This window comes from Mesoplodon bidens, assembly GCF_964165515.1.
Source record: "Mesoplodon bidens genome assembly, chromosome: 7".
Lineage (NCBI taxonomy): Eukaryota > Metazoa > Chordata > Mammalia > Artiodactyla > Ziphiidae > Mesoplodon > Mesoplodon bidens.
This window is the reverse complement of record NC_138164.1, coordinates 77,110,772-77,125,078: the sequence shown is the minus strand read 5'-3', so window position 1 is coordinate 77,125,078 and position 14,307 is coordinate 77,110,772. Positions and strand designations below refer to the sequence as shown.

General features: G+C 36.9%; 1 pseudogene across 1 annotated transcript; it reads right to left on the bottom strand.

The window, feature by feature from the left end:
• Positions 1-12,892: 12,892 nt before the first annotated feature.
• On the bottom strand, positions 12,893-13,732 carry LOC308620917 (microtubule-associated protein 1 light chain 3 beta-like; annotated as a pseudogene). The gene has a single exon. The product of its transcript is annotated as a microtubule-associated protein 1 light chain 3 beta-like (transcript).
• Positions 13,733-14,307: the final 575 nt, after the last annotated feature.

Sequence of the window (14,307 nt, the reverse complement as noted above, 5' to 3'; positions counted from 1 at the left end):
GGAACTACACATAATATGCATGTCTCCTGTTCTCTGCTGTCCCATTTGCATATGGTTTTTGCAATATCTCATGAGCACAGAATTCTGGTGCACCCACCATGTGTGGTGGTCTTGAGTCTATATTGAGACTCAAGGTGAGTGCAAGGTCAATATATTACATGTATGAATAAAGAAGTCACTGACAACCTTGAGAGACCACCTTGAGAGACCCTTTGAACCTGAGCTTGCTTTGAAAACAGAAGCCAACGATGGTCTGAGAAACACAGACAACCAAGAAACACTCTCATATCCTTTCTTACTTCCTTATGTGAGCCAACCACTTACTTTGAAAAAGATGACATAGAGAAAAAGGGAAAGATGGGGTAACCCATAGTTCCTTTTCTTTGCAGTTCTTTCTTACTCATCAGAAAGCTGAAGGTAGAGAGTGTTGGCAGAATGTACCAAGAAGTGAAATAAAAAGGAGATGAATTCATTTTGTGCACTGTTTCCACTGTTCTGGTAAGAACAAAATATGCATACATGCACACATGTGCCAGCTACCAAAAACAAATTGTGAATTTCAGTGATTCCACATATGGATTAAATACTCATACTTGCATATAAAGCTGGCATTGTACAATACAAAGATGAATGGCAAAATTCATGCTAATAATCTAAAATTTTTATTCTTTCCTTAGAAAGACACTCAATATCAAATTAAAAACCACTATGACAAATTGAGAGAGAGGGAGACCACAGAAGAAAAGTAAAAGCTTTATATTTTGGTATCTTTAACAGCACTTTGTTCCTGTTTTTTCAAAAAGGATCCCCATCTTTTCATTTTGAATACGGTCCTGTTAATTATATAATCAGTTCTGTGGCTAGAATCCATTTCCCAATCTCGATTGTAATTAGGTATAGCTATGAGACTGAGTTCCTGCCAATAGAATATGCAAGAAAGAGATGTGTGCTGCTTCCAAGTTAATAAAACTGTTAATGCACACATGAAACCCTTCCTTTTCCAATAAGGGCATATCAAAGTCCTAGGTGACCTAGGAAACAGGAAAGCACATGTGCAAGATGACAAAGCCTCTATGTGCTTGGATTCCTAAATGGCTGTGTGGTAACAAGTCGTCCAACTGATCTGGACACATTTTGGACAGTATACAGAGTATACATGAAAAATAAACACACTAATTCGTGCTTTAGCCCATGTGCAATGGGTCTAGGTGTTGACTTATAGAAACCATCTTGCTTACAATACTTTTACCTCTCTCTAAACTCTTACACCATTTTTTTGCCCCTACCATAAAGTTGATAAGTACTGCATAAAATCTTCTACTGTTATTTGATTTTTATATTTCTCTTCTCCCCAGTTAAAGTAGCTTAGGACTAGACTATCTCTGGTGCTCTAACTATATATTTTTGGCACTCACCATTCCTGTTCCTCCCAATCCAATATCCTGCTGCTCTTCTATATTGATGACATCAAGTTAATGTGACTTGATGAGTAGGAAGTGGCAAGCAGTACGAATCCCTCTGTAAGGCACCAGAGCGTGGAAGATAAAACTTACGTTTCAGGGGTTTGTGCATTGGTAAAGTAGTTTAGGGCAAGACAGGATATTTCTTTTCAAGATAAAGTTATTGGTCCTGCACATTTAACCATTAGGGATAAATTACAGAAGTTTAGAGCATTTTTTTGATTTTAGAAACAGCATATACCATACTTGAAAATATTGTTCCACCTTATTTATAAAGTGACTCTTAGAAGGCTACCAGTTTTGAGTCAGACCCAGAGCAAGAGACAGCTTTACAACAAGGTAAGAGCAATTCTGCCTTTTGGACCACGAGACCTAGTAGATCCAATGGTGCTAAAGTTATTTGCAATCAGGAATAAGCAATAAATGTACTTTTAAAATTAAAACAAACATACAAACAAAAATTTAAAAGCCCAAAACAAAACTTGGGCCTGATTCATGAATAAGTTAGCTTAATATGTTAGTAAGAGCTAAAAAGAGAATGTTCTGCCCCAACTCAGAGGTGAAAGACAAGGTGAAGGGAAATTTTTCTAGTAGTCAGAGATCTGAAGAGGTAACTGCTCATTGACTTTCTGTGGAGGGTTGTCAGAGGTAAGGATAATGATATACATACTCCTGGGAAGTGGCAAATGGCTCAGCTGGTTGATCTCAAGCCTGGAAGGAGTAATTTTGGAAGATAAAAGTCAAGCTGGCCTGGGAAAGAAGGAAGTGGATGGACCTAGAGGAGTAGACATAAAATGTGTGGATCTCTGTGTCTCATGTAATACCCATCAGACTGTGGCAGGCATATGCTAAGATGGTCCCAATGATCTTTGTCTGTTGTTATCCATGCCCTGAGTAATCTCTTCCTCTTTATTGTGGGGTGACCTAGCTACTATAACTAGCCAATGTATTGTAGCAAAGATGATGCAATGTTACTTCTGGATTTTGTTACCTAAGATAGTTACTCCCATCTTGCTGGCAGTTTCTCTTCCCCCACCTCTCTCTATCTCTCTATCTCTATCTCTCTTACTGACTTTGGTGAAACAAAGCACCATAGTTAGGAGACCCCTGTGGCAAGAAACTGAAGGCAGTCTCTAACCAACAGCCAGCAGGGAACTGAGACCCTCAGTGTAACAGCCTGCAAGGAATTGAACTCTGCCAACAACCCCTTGAGTTCAGAAGCAGATACTTCCCCAGTTGAGACTTCAGATAAGATAGATTCTAGCCCTTGCAGAAACCTTGTTGCAGCTTTGTGAGATACTTGAAGCAGAGAGCCCATAAAATCAGTGTCTGGATACTTAACTCACAAAAACTGAAATAATAAACATGTTTTTTTGTTTGTTTGTTTTTGTTTTTACCTTGTTAGTCAGGTTTATTCCCAAGTATGTTCTTGTTTTGATGCAACTTTATTTTTTATTTCATTTTTTAATGGTGGATTTTCTTTTAAATTAATTTTTATTGGAGTATAGTTGCTACATATATTGTTTTAAATTGCTAAGTTTGGAGCTAATTTTTTATTCAACAGTCAATAACTAATACAGAGAGCATATATCACAGAAGAAACATTGAAAAGCCAGGTGAGTAGATGACTCACCCAGGTAACACCAGCCAGTTTCTGTCCTCAACCACCCAAAATTGCACAATAGGTCATGACAGGGTAGGGTGGCACAGATGGCGAATATGCAGGAGCTCCACAGTATGGGCTCCCTCCCGCTATAGCTGACTTTGATTCTCCTGGTGCTGAATGTGTGACCTGTCACAACAGAGGCAACGCTGACGCTTCAGTATGGTATTGTGCCATAGGTGAGATCAATATTGTATGATAGTTCATTTTTCATTCAGTCATTCAACAAGTAATAATGGAATTCCTCCTAAAAAATCTGACACTTTTCTAGGTATGATGGATAGAGAGAACAAGACCAAAAATGAGAAAATTAATTACTTCACATGATTATTTTAAATAATGTATAATCATTCATTTAAAACAGGGTTCCAGTAAAGAAGACTAAAGTTAGTTTAGTTTCTTATTATGGAGATCTATAACACTGGTTAGGATCCACTTCCTTCTTTGTAAAGAGAAATTGTTTTGGTTTACATTTTGTAAGGATCAGCCATTTAAAGCCTTATTCCTTCTATGAAATCACATTTATGGCATTGTTACCATATAGATTATAATGCTTCTCTTAACATATATCATGCAATTATTTTATACCAAAGAATACAGCTATAGCAATATATGATCATTTCTAATTTCATCTTTTTCTGATACCTTATAAAATGTTATTGTTCAAATATGTTCCCCAAATATCTAGATTCCACAATTTGTGACTCTGTGGGAAAAAGTCCATTTGTCTCCAACCCAGTGCATGTACATATGCCATGTTCACATTTAATTCATGTAAAAAAAATGACATTTTAAAATGTGAAAAAAAAAAGAGAACAAATAGCTACTTGAGCCATCTGAGCTTAGAGGCTGAATTACAAGCCCATGCCTTGCAACCAAGGTTTTTAAGTCAAAGTCTATGAGCAATTTCTACAAAACTCAACTAATAGCAAGGCTAATTATTAAGTATGCCTCCTACTTATATTCATCCTTTGTTCTCTGTAACTTTGCTGTTAAAATGTTTTGGCCTCTTCACTTTTGTTGACAGATTGGCCCCATAATTGGAATCACTTTCCTAAAGGCATCACAGAATTGATATTCCCCCAATTTAATTAAACAACTATGAAAACCCAGTAGCTCTCATTAAGGAGGAATACGAATATAATTATTTGAAAGGAAAGAACTTAGGAGAATGGATAGAGTATGTTTTTTCATATTAATGCAGACTTCTCTGGAATGCTGTGCTATTGATTTATTCTGTTTGGTAAAGAGCAATCTTTCTTCTTTTGTGACCATTTTACTAAGCAAAACCTTTTTGAAACTGTCGAGGTGTGCAGGTATTATTTCTGATACCAAAGCTGAAGAATTTAACTTTCAAAGCCTCATGTTAGAGGCCAAAGGCTGTCTACGTAATTCTAGAGCTGAAAATAGATACTAGGACTCTCGTTCTTCACTGTATCCATCAGTCACATTGCTTGCACCCTATATTTATTCACCATGAATTCCCATTGACCTATGCACTGTACAAAACATACATCAAAATGGGACCCTGCTCTCAAGGAACTCTTGGCAGCAGGCAGAATCTATATCAAATGAATTGCAGGCGTGATTTTCCATATCATCTAGGTCCTCGGGCTGTGTTCCTCATTTTTACATTTTTGTGCTTAAGGAGGAAAATAGCAACTTCAAATCCTTTTAGGAATAGAATATTACAATTTATTTTTAGAAAGCTAACATTAATAGTGATCCTGGAGAAAAGCCAATTTACCACTTTTTCTTTCAGTAACGATTAATACTTATTATTCACAAAACACTATGTCAGAGATAAACAAAATGTGAACTCTTCCCTCAAGAAAATTTTAGGCAAGTCAACAACCTGGTACAATAAAAGACAAGATAATGTTAGCTCTGTAACAGAATCCCTATCCAGAAGCTCTGGAAACACAGAGAAATGGCAGATGAATTAGAGACCCATAGAATGGGACCTAGATAGTTGTGCCCATGTTTTCACTGCTAGAGATGCAATTTATTATCATTTTTTTTCTTTGTCTCTCCTAACATTTTGGAAAAAAAAATGTTTATCAAACAGAATCATTTACAAGCGATTAATGAATGCAGTGTCATTGTCTGGCAGTCAGAAATACAGTTAAGAAAGCTTGTTTGTAGGATGGGGAAATATTTGAAAGCCAGGGAGAAGTGGAGAGTGGAACAATGGAAGACAATAAAGTCATGAGAGAAAGAGAGAGAAAGAGAATTAAGGAGACAAGTACCCTGGGAAATGAGAGGGATTTTAGACAATGATTGGGGGTGGGGTATAAAGACCTCTGACTGTTTTTCCCTGGGGAAAGATGAGAAGACGGTGGAAAGAGGGGAATGTGCTGTCAGGGTGAGGGTAGGGAAGCAGGAGGGGTGAAAGTAAGGAGGGACGTTCCTGCCAGGGGAGGGAAAGGAAGCTGAAGAGTTTAGAGGTGTGTGGCCACAATCTTCTCAGGCAGGAGGCACTTCTATTTGAGGAAATGAAGGAGGGAGGGTGTAAACTAGGGATTCAAACCAGGTGAAAAAGGTCCAGGAAAGCTGTTGAGAGCACTTGGTACAAGGACATTTAGGGTAAAGAAAAGGGATCAGTGGACTCCATTAGAATCCAGCAGGGATGGGATATTGTTATTCTGGAGCCAGTCAACTGAGTACTTTGATTTTTTGCTGGCAGCCCTGAGCATTCTGGGAATAAGACTGGAAGGTCAGCTGACTGGGGGGCCTGGGGAAGCAGTGGTTGCTGAATGCATAGGGCATAAGTGCATTTAGGGTGTATGCAGATAATCATGGGTCTTGGGGCCCAAGCAAGTTCTTGAGAGGTGCAGCGTAAGGAAGAGAGTTGATCATTTGGGATGACAGGAAGCGACAAGGAATAGGAATTCACCATGGTGGCAAAGGTTGGGTTCAGTGAGTAGAAGTAGGAGAACAGGAGGCTGGGGGTATTTACAGCAGGCATTTTCTGTCTGATAGGGTAATGTGTGGGTGGCCAGTGGGAATTAAAGGGGGAGATCTCTGAATTTCAACAGAGAGATACTAGGATGAGACAAGGATGAGACTAGGATGTCTTTGGAGGGTCATTTACAGGGATGATGAAGTTGCTCAGGGAGCTGGAAAGATAGAGAAAGAAATGGTTATCTTCTTTCTACTGCAGAGTGATCTGGCAGAAATATCTTAAGACCAGGCCTGTGACTTCAGATAAGGGCTCGCTTGCTTGCTTGCTTGCTTGCTTGCTTTCTTTCTTTCTCCCTTCCTCCCTTCCTTCCTTCCTTCCTTCCTTCCTTCCTTCCTTCCTTCCTCCCTCTCTCCCTTCCTTTTTCTTTCTTTCTTTGAAAACATTTTATTTTAGAATAGCTTTAAATTTTCAGAAAAGTTGGAAACATAGTACAGAGTTCCCATATACCTTAACATGAAATTTCCCCTAATATCTTACAGCAAGATAAGTTTTTCACAATTAATGAACCAATCTTGATGCATTATTATTAGTAAAAGACCATACTTTACTTAGATTTCCTTAGTTTGTACCTTATGTCATTTTTTTCCTCTTCCAGGATTCTATGTAGGACTCCACATTACATTTACTTATTCTGTCTCCTTAAGCTCCTCTTGACTGTGACACTTTCTCTGACTTTTCTTGTTTTTAGTGATCGTGACAGTTTTGAGGCACTACTGGTCAGGTATTTTGTAAAATGTCCCTCTATTTGGAGTTGTCTAATGTTTTTTCAAGATTAGAGAGGGTGTATGGGTTTTTGCAAGGAGGACCACACAAGTAAAGTGCCATCCTCATGACTTCATATCAAGGGTACATGCTATACATATGACTTACCTCTGTCAGTGTTGACTTGATCATCTACCTCAGGTGGTGTCTGCCAGGTTTCTATTCTGTAAAGTTCTTCTTTTCTTACTTTTTCCTTCCTGAACTCTTTGGAAGGAAGTCTCTATGGGTAGCTCAGCTCACTGGGAATTATGCTCTACCTTTCTGAGGGCAGAGCATCTGTATAAGTTATTTGGAATTCTTCTGCACAAAGAATCTGTCTCCTATCTATATTATTCACCAATTCTTTTGAATTTGGATATTTTTTTTTTTGAGGAGGAGCACACTGGTGAATCTGGCTTTAAGGTAGACCCAAAGCAAGAGCAGAGATTGCCCAAGGGACTTGCCTCATCCAAATAGCAGTAGATTCTTCCTCCTTCCCTGTCCAGTTCTTAGGTTATGAGATTTCTATATCTGTTTTGCCATATTTTTGCTATGAGAGTAAGGTGGAATAAATAGAAATTGAAAAATCACTAAAATATACAACATTAAATATATATAAATAAATATTTTTAAAATGCTGATCTGAAAACCAGAAAATTCAGAGGTATAAAATACTGATAGATCACAGTAAAAACATTCTGAAAATTTTCAGCTCCTTCTTCATTTGAACCGTGTCATTTGCTATCAATTTCCCCAAACATCTCCCTAACATCAGACTCTCATGAGGGTAGAGAAGTGTCATTCATTCAAACAAGCAACAAATATTGATTGAGTGCCTACTATATGGCAGGAACCAGTCAAGTGGCTAGTGATCCAATGATGTACAAGACACGGAATGTTGATGGAGTTTCCATTTCAGTGTTTGCTGGTGGTGTTGAGTGGGGGAAGCAGTCAACAACTAAAGAGACAAATGGATGGTATAATACAGATTGTTAATTATCACTATGGCCTGTACATTAATGTCTTCCCTAGCATAATGTCTAGTGTGTAGTAGGTACTCAATAATTATCTACTGACTAAAATATATAAATATATATCTGTTTCTGACTTACTTCACTCTTTATGACAGTCTCTAGGTCCGTCCACATCTCTGCAAATGGCACAATTTTGTTCCTTTTTATTCCTGAGTAATATTCCATTGTATATATGTACCACATCTTCTTTATCCATTCCTCTGTTGAAGAACATTTAGGTGGCTTCCATGTCTCGGCTGTTGTAAATAGTGCTGCAATGAACATTGGGGTGCATGTATCTTTTGAAGTAAGTCAGAAAGAGAAAAGCAAATACCATATATTAACACATATATGTGGAATCTAGAAAAATGGTATAGATGATCTTACTTGCAAAGCAGAAATAGAGACACAGATGTAGAGAACAAACATATGGTTACCAAGGGGGAGGGGGAGTGGAATGAATTAGGAGATTGGGATTGACATATATATACTACTATGTATGAAATAAATAACTAATGAGAACCTACTGTACAACACAAGGAACTCTACTCAGTGCTTTGTGGTGACCTAAATGGGAAGGAAATCCAAAAAAGAGGGGGTATATATATACGTATGGCTGATTCACATTGTTATGCAGCAGAAATTGACACAGCAGTGTAAAGCAACTGTACTCCAATTAAAAAAAAATAAAACAAAATGCAAAAAAAGGTACATATCTGGAAACTTGTTTCCTCAGGGTTTAACACTCTTTTTCTCCAACTGGTAACTCAGTTGAACTAATGTATTTTTTCTCAAACACATATTTCAACATGTTTGGTTAATGCTGGACCAGAGGAAGACACTGAAATGGAACATTGATAAAGCCAATGGGGAGCTGTTTGGGGTTCAGAAACTTGGGGTCACATTTTAGCTTTCACTTACTATAGCACCTCCTCTCTTTGAATTCAAGGTCCATATTTCAAGCAAGTGAGGTAATACAGTGCTTAATAATAAGTAAAGGGAATTATAAACTTCTTTTAAGACAGCTAATTCTGAACTGTTTGAACATCATTCGGGTCATTATTTAATCAAACACAAGCTTACCAAAGACTCAATTCAACTGCATCAACAACTTAGTCAGATGAATTATTTGCTTAAATGCTTGCTAAGTACGAGTGTAAAAATAAAACCTTAAGGGACCTCTTGAAGGGATAAGATATTTTATAAGATTTTTCCTTCTCAAATGATATGCCTGCAATTTGTCTTCTGGCTACTAAATACCAATTTCAGTTGAGATTTCTCATTTTTAAAATTCCTATGAATTAGTTATCATTCTCCTAATAAATTATTAGAAAGTAAAATAATGGCTCAGAAATATAAAAACAAATCTAAAGTATCTATATAAATTCTCTAGTTTAGCATTTCCCTGAATTACACAGGATGAGATTTTTGCTGCAGGCTATGAAGGAAAAACTGATTTGGGAATTGCCATTCCACTGTGAAGAACTAGCACATTAGGCAAAATCCATGAAACAGTTACGTTTAGACATTGGACCAGAAAGAGGCTATGTAGGCTGTGACCACTGAGAGAAGGGAACACCTGAGGTGTGCACTGTGATTACTTTGGCTTTCTGCCTAGAGGCAATTTACAGGCTACTGTGTAGCAAGGGAGAATTCAGGTAGAACATTGCATCTTCCTGACTTGTGAAATAAAAATTTACTGGATGGACTTAATAGAAGATTAGATTCTACTGAAGAAAAGATTGCTGAACCGGAAAGCATTGTAATAGAAAACCTACAAAGTGCAGCATAGAGAGAAAAAAGAATGAAAAAATTTTAAGAACACTTCAGTAACCTGGTGGACAATAGCAAGGAATTTACCTTTGCCAATATGTAATTGAAATCTAAGGAGAAGGGGAACAGTAAAAATTTTAGAAAAAATAGTTTAAAAATTTCCATATTTGAAGAGAACTTTTACAGTATTTTATACACAAATCCATGAATTTCAATGAATTCCAAGCAGAGTATACTCCAGAAAACCAAACAAAGACAAATTATATAGAGGAGAAAAAAAGATAAAAATGTCCTCAGATTTTATCCAAAATCAAGGAAGTCAGAAAACAATAGAAAGACATATTGAAAATGATTAAAGAAAAAAAATTCAACCTAGAAACCTATATCCAGTGAAACTGTATTTCAAAAATGAAGGCAAAATGAAAACTTTTTCAGATAACCAAGCCTGAGAGAATCTATTGCTGGCAGATCTGCATTATAAAAAATATTAAAGGAAGTTCTTCAAACCAATGTAAAACAATATCAGATGGAAGAGTAGATCTATAGAAAAAAAAATAAAAAGAAATAGAAACAGTAAGTATTAGGGATTTTTCTTTTTATTTCTTTAAAAATAATTCACTGTTTAATGCAAATATAGTAATATATCATAGGGTTTATGACAAAAGTAGAACTAAATTATGTGTCAAGAATAACACAAAGAACAGGAGGGGGAAAAATGAACATTTTTACATTATATGTGAAGTGGCAGAATATTTGATAAGTTTAGGGTATAAACCCTAGAACTCCTGCTTTAAAAAAAGGGATGTATGGCTAATAAACTAATAGTACAGATGAAATGTAATTTAAAAATACGCTTAATCCAAAAGAAGACAGGAAATAGATAATAATAGATGCAATAATAGAAAGCAAATAACAGTATTATAAATTGAAATCAGCCATATTGATAATTACCTTAACTATATATTGTATAGTTAAGCACTTTTAAATGTAACATTTATTATTAATGTTATTAAATGTTATATAATGTTATATAAATGTTATTAAATGTAACATTTAAGGCAGAGATTATCAGACTGGATAAAAAAATACCCATTCAATTAAATATGAATCTGCATATAAAAGTAAATTAATGAAAAGCAAACAGGTATCAAAAGAAAGTAGGAATAGCTATATTAGTATCAGGCCAAGTGTTCTCCAAAATAGAGAATATTACTTATGATAATGAGGGAACTTTGCTAACGATTAAGAGGTTAAATCATTATGAAGAACTAACAAGTTTCAATAAAAGGAGATGTTGTAAGTATTTGGAAAAGGAAACAATGGTTATTATTAGACTTATGGGTTCACCAATAATAAATCATCCATGGTAGAATCATTTCCTTCTTTGGTGAGTTAGGTACATACTGTACATGTTTAAATTTCAACATGATGTTGGAGTCCCCTATAACAGTGGTCCCAAACCGTTTTGCCAACAAGGACTAGTTTCGTGGAAGACAATTTTTCCACACACCGGGGTGGGGGGATGGTTTTGGGGCGATTCAAGTGCATTACATTTATTGTGCACTTTATTTCTATTATTATTACATTGTAATATATAAATAAATAATTATACAACTCACTGTAATGCTGACAGGAGGTGAAGCTCAGGTGGTAATGCGAGCGATGGGGAGTGGCTGTAAATACAGATGAAGCTTCGCTCACTAGCCTGCTGCTCACCTCCTGCTGTGTGGCCCGGTGGTTGGAGACCCCTGCCTATGACAGCTTTGAATAGGTGAATAGGTGGAACAGTTAGAGGATGCTTTAGTCTAAATAGAGTAATTCATAGGATGTCCAAGGGCTAGATTCAGAGGATCAATGTTTATTTGAATGGCGATATTTCTAGAGACATAGGACCCTTCATTTGACTTGTGTGTGCGTGTGTGTAGTTTATGTTTGTTTTTTTTACACTTCAAACAATGTCATGTTGTTTTTTTAGACAAGTTCATACATTTTTGGAAAACATTTTAAACAAGGACATGTGATTCAAATATGAAATTTTATTTTATTTTTTATTTTTTTATAAATTTATTTATTTATTAATTTATTTATGGCTGCATTGGGTCTTCATTGCTACACGTGGTCTTTCTCTAGTTGCGGCGAGCAGGGGCTACTCTTTGTTGTGGCGCATGGGCGTCTCATTGTGGTGGCTTCTCTTGTTGCAGAGCACAGTCTCTAGGTGCACTGGCTCAGTAGTTGTGGCTCGTGGGCTCTAGAGTGCAGGCTCAGCAGTGGCTCACGGGCTTCATTGCTCTGCAGCATGTGGGATCTTGCTGGACCAGGGCTCAAACCTGTGTCCCCTTCATTAGCAGGTGGATTTTTAATTACTGTGCCACCAGGGAGGTCCTTGATATTTTAAATAATGTCATGCTGACCAGAATTTTATATGGCTCAAAGTTGAGAAGGGTAGTTAAAATATTTGATTCTTGAAGTGTTATCCATAAGGTATTCAAGTGACTCTGAAATAATAGATGGACATTTGAAAGAAATAAAAGTAAATAGGTAAAGGTAAATTTATGCCACTGGTTTCACAATAAAAATAATTGTACTAGTGAAATATGACATAAAAGTGCTTAAGGATTTTAAGGTGATTCTAAATGAAATATAGATTAACGATTGGCATGCCTTGCCAAAATACCAACATTTATAATGGTTATAGTTTATTGAATATCTATTATATGCCAAGCATTATTAGGGACTTTGCATACATTTGCCTGTAAAGTTTATGTACACCATTAATTTTTAAGGTTAATTTTTGCCATATTATAAATTGAAATTTTAAGCTCAGGGAGATGAAATAATTTGCTCACACAGCTAATAAGAGTAGGGACTAAGATGAATGATCCCAGATCCTTTTTTCCACAAGGTTCTTACTCTTTTTCTCTTTCTGCCTCATTAGTGTGATTGTAGGGTTCATTAAGGTGGAAAAAATAACTAAAATAACGGATGTAATAAGCACAGTTTAATCTAAACTGAGTTCCATTTTGAGTTTTCCCTTTGATTGAGAACACCACAATTTAAGAGGAAAGCTGGAGTACTTCTAGAGTACAGGTAATCAGATGGAGAAGAAATCTGAATTTATTTTATATGAGGAACAGTCCAAAGAACTAAGAGTTTTTGACCTGGAAAGCAGAGCCCACAGTAGCTCAATATTGGGAGGACTGTTATTTGAAAAAGATGTTACATTTTTTCTCTGTGACTCTACAGAGTAGAACTAGGACTAGTAAATTAAAGAGTCATGAAGCCAGCCTGGCATAACATGTTAGATTTTTCCAGCAGAGCTGTCAGCAAGTATACTGAAATCTCTGTGTGGTGGTGAGCTGACTGGCACTGGAGGTATTCAAGTAGACAGTAGCTGATCACTTAGTTGGAAATCAGTGTAGAATCACTGGTAGTCTCAGCAGACTTTTAAAATTCCTTTCAATTCTTGGAGTCTTTAATGTTATAGAAACTGCAATATATTTAAGGGGTGGTTGTTAGCATACATTTCTTTCTTTTTTTTTTTTCAGTTGGTAACATCCCTTTTTTATTCCTTGGTAAGGGTTTAAAAAATTCGAGAAGAGACACATTTTTTTTTTTTTTTAGTCTTACACAGGAAATTTCCTTCCAAAAGTCTCCTGAGAGGCATATACCATACACAGGAATCCATCTTCATCCTTCTCACTTTCATACACTTCACAAATCAGTGTGGACACACTCACCATGCTATGTCCATTCACTAACAGGAAGAAGGCTTGATTAGCGTTGAGCTGTAAGCGCCTTCTAATTATCTTGATGAGCTCACTCACGTTGACATGATCAGGCACCAAGAACTTTGCTTTATCCAGGACCGGAAGCTGCTTCTCACCTTTGTATCGTTCTATTATTACCGGGATTTTGGTAGGATGCTTCTCTCAGGTAAGTAGGCCATCTTCTACTCTTTGTTCAAAGGTTCGGTGCTGTTTGAAGGTTTTCTCCGACGACATGGCAGGGCAGGCTAGGCGGGGGCAGCGAGGTGGAGGGTCCCGGAGGCTCCAAGTGGTGGCTGCTACAGCCAGCACACATTCTTAAAAGGTAATTTTATTGAATACTTTCATTATGAAACCAGATTCAAACAGAAACAAGCAACAACACACCTACAAGTTAAAGCAGGCAAGTAGTCGTTGGTAAGGAGAGAACAAGATTTATGTATAATTCCATCCACTGTTTTAAACATTTGCCAAACAATAATTATTTACTTTTGGACAAAGATCCCTGGTGTGTATTTTCGACATTCTTTAAGGGAGCTGACTACTAAATGTTTTCATCTCCATCTACAGCATGTCTTAAGTCTTGGCAAAGGAAGAAGCCAGGGGAACCTTTACTCTATAGAAGGTGAATGTTCTTGGCTGTGATGGCGGTAACTCTGCAGTTACATGGGGCTCATTCTTTCCATCTCATACATTGAAAAGACCTCCCAGGAAGAGCTGCCAAGACATCCGTGGTCCACGGGGCCTCCTCAAGCTACACTAGGAGGCTTTGTGGACAGCATGCTGGGCCTTCATGCAGCACTTGCAAAAGATAAGGCATATTCTATCATCCCCCCTCTCATTCCCCCAAAAACTTTCTTTGCCAGTTTTCTTTACTGATCTATACTTAATAATAAATAATGGCCATCTGAGTAAAAGTGTCCTGAAA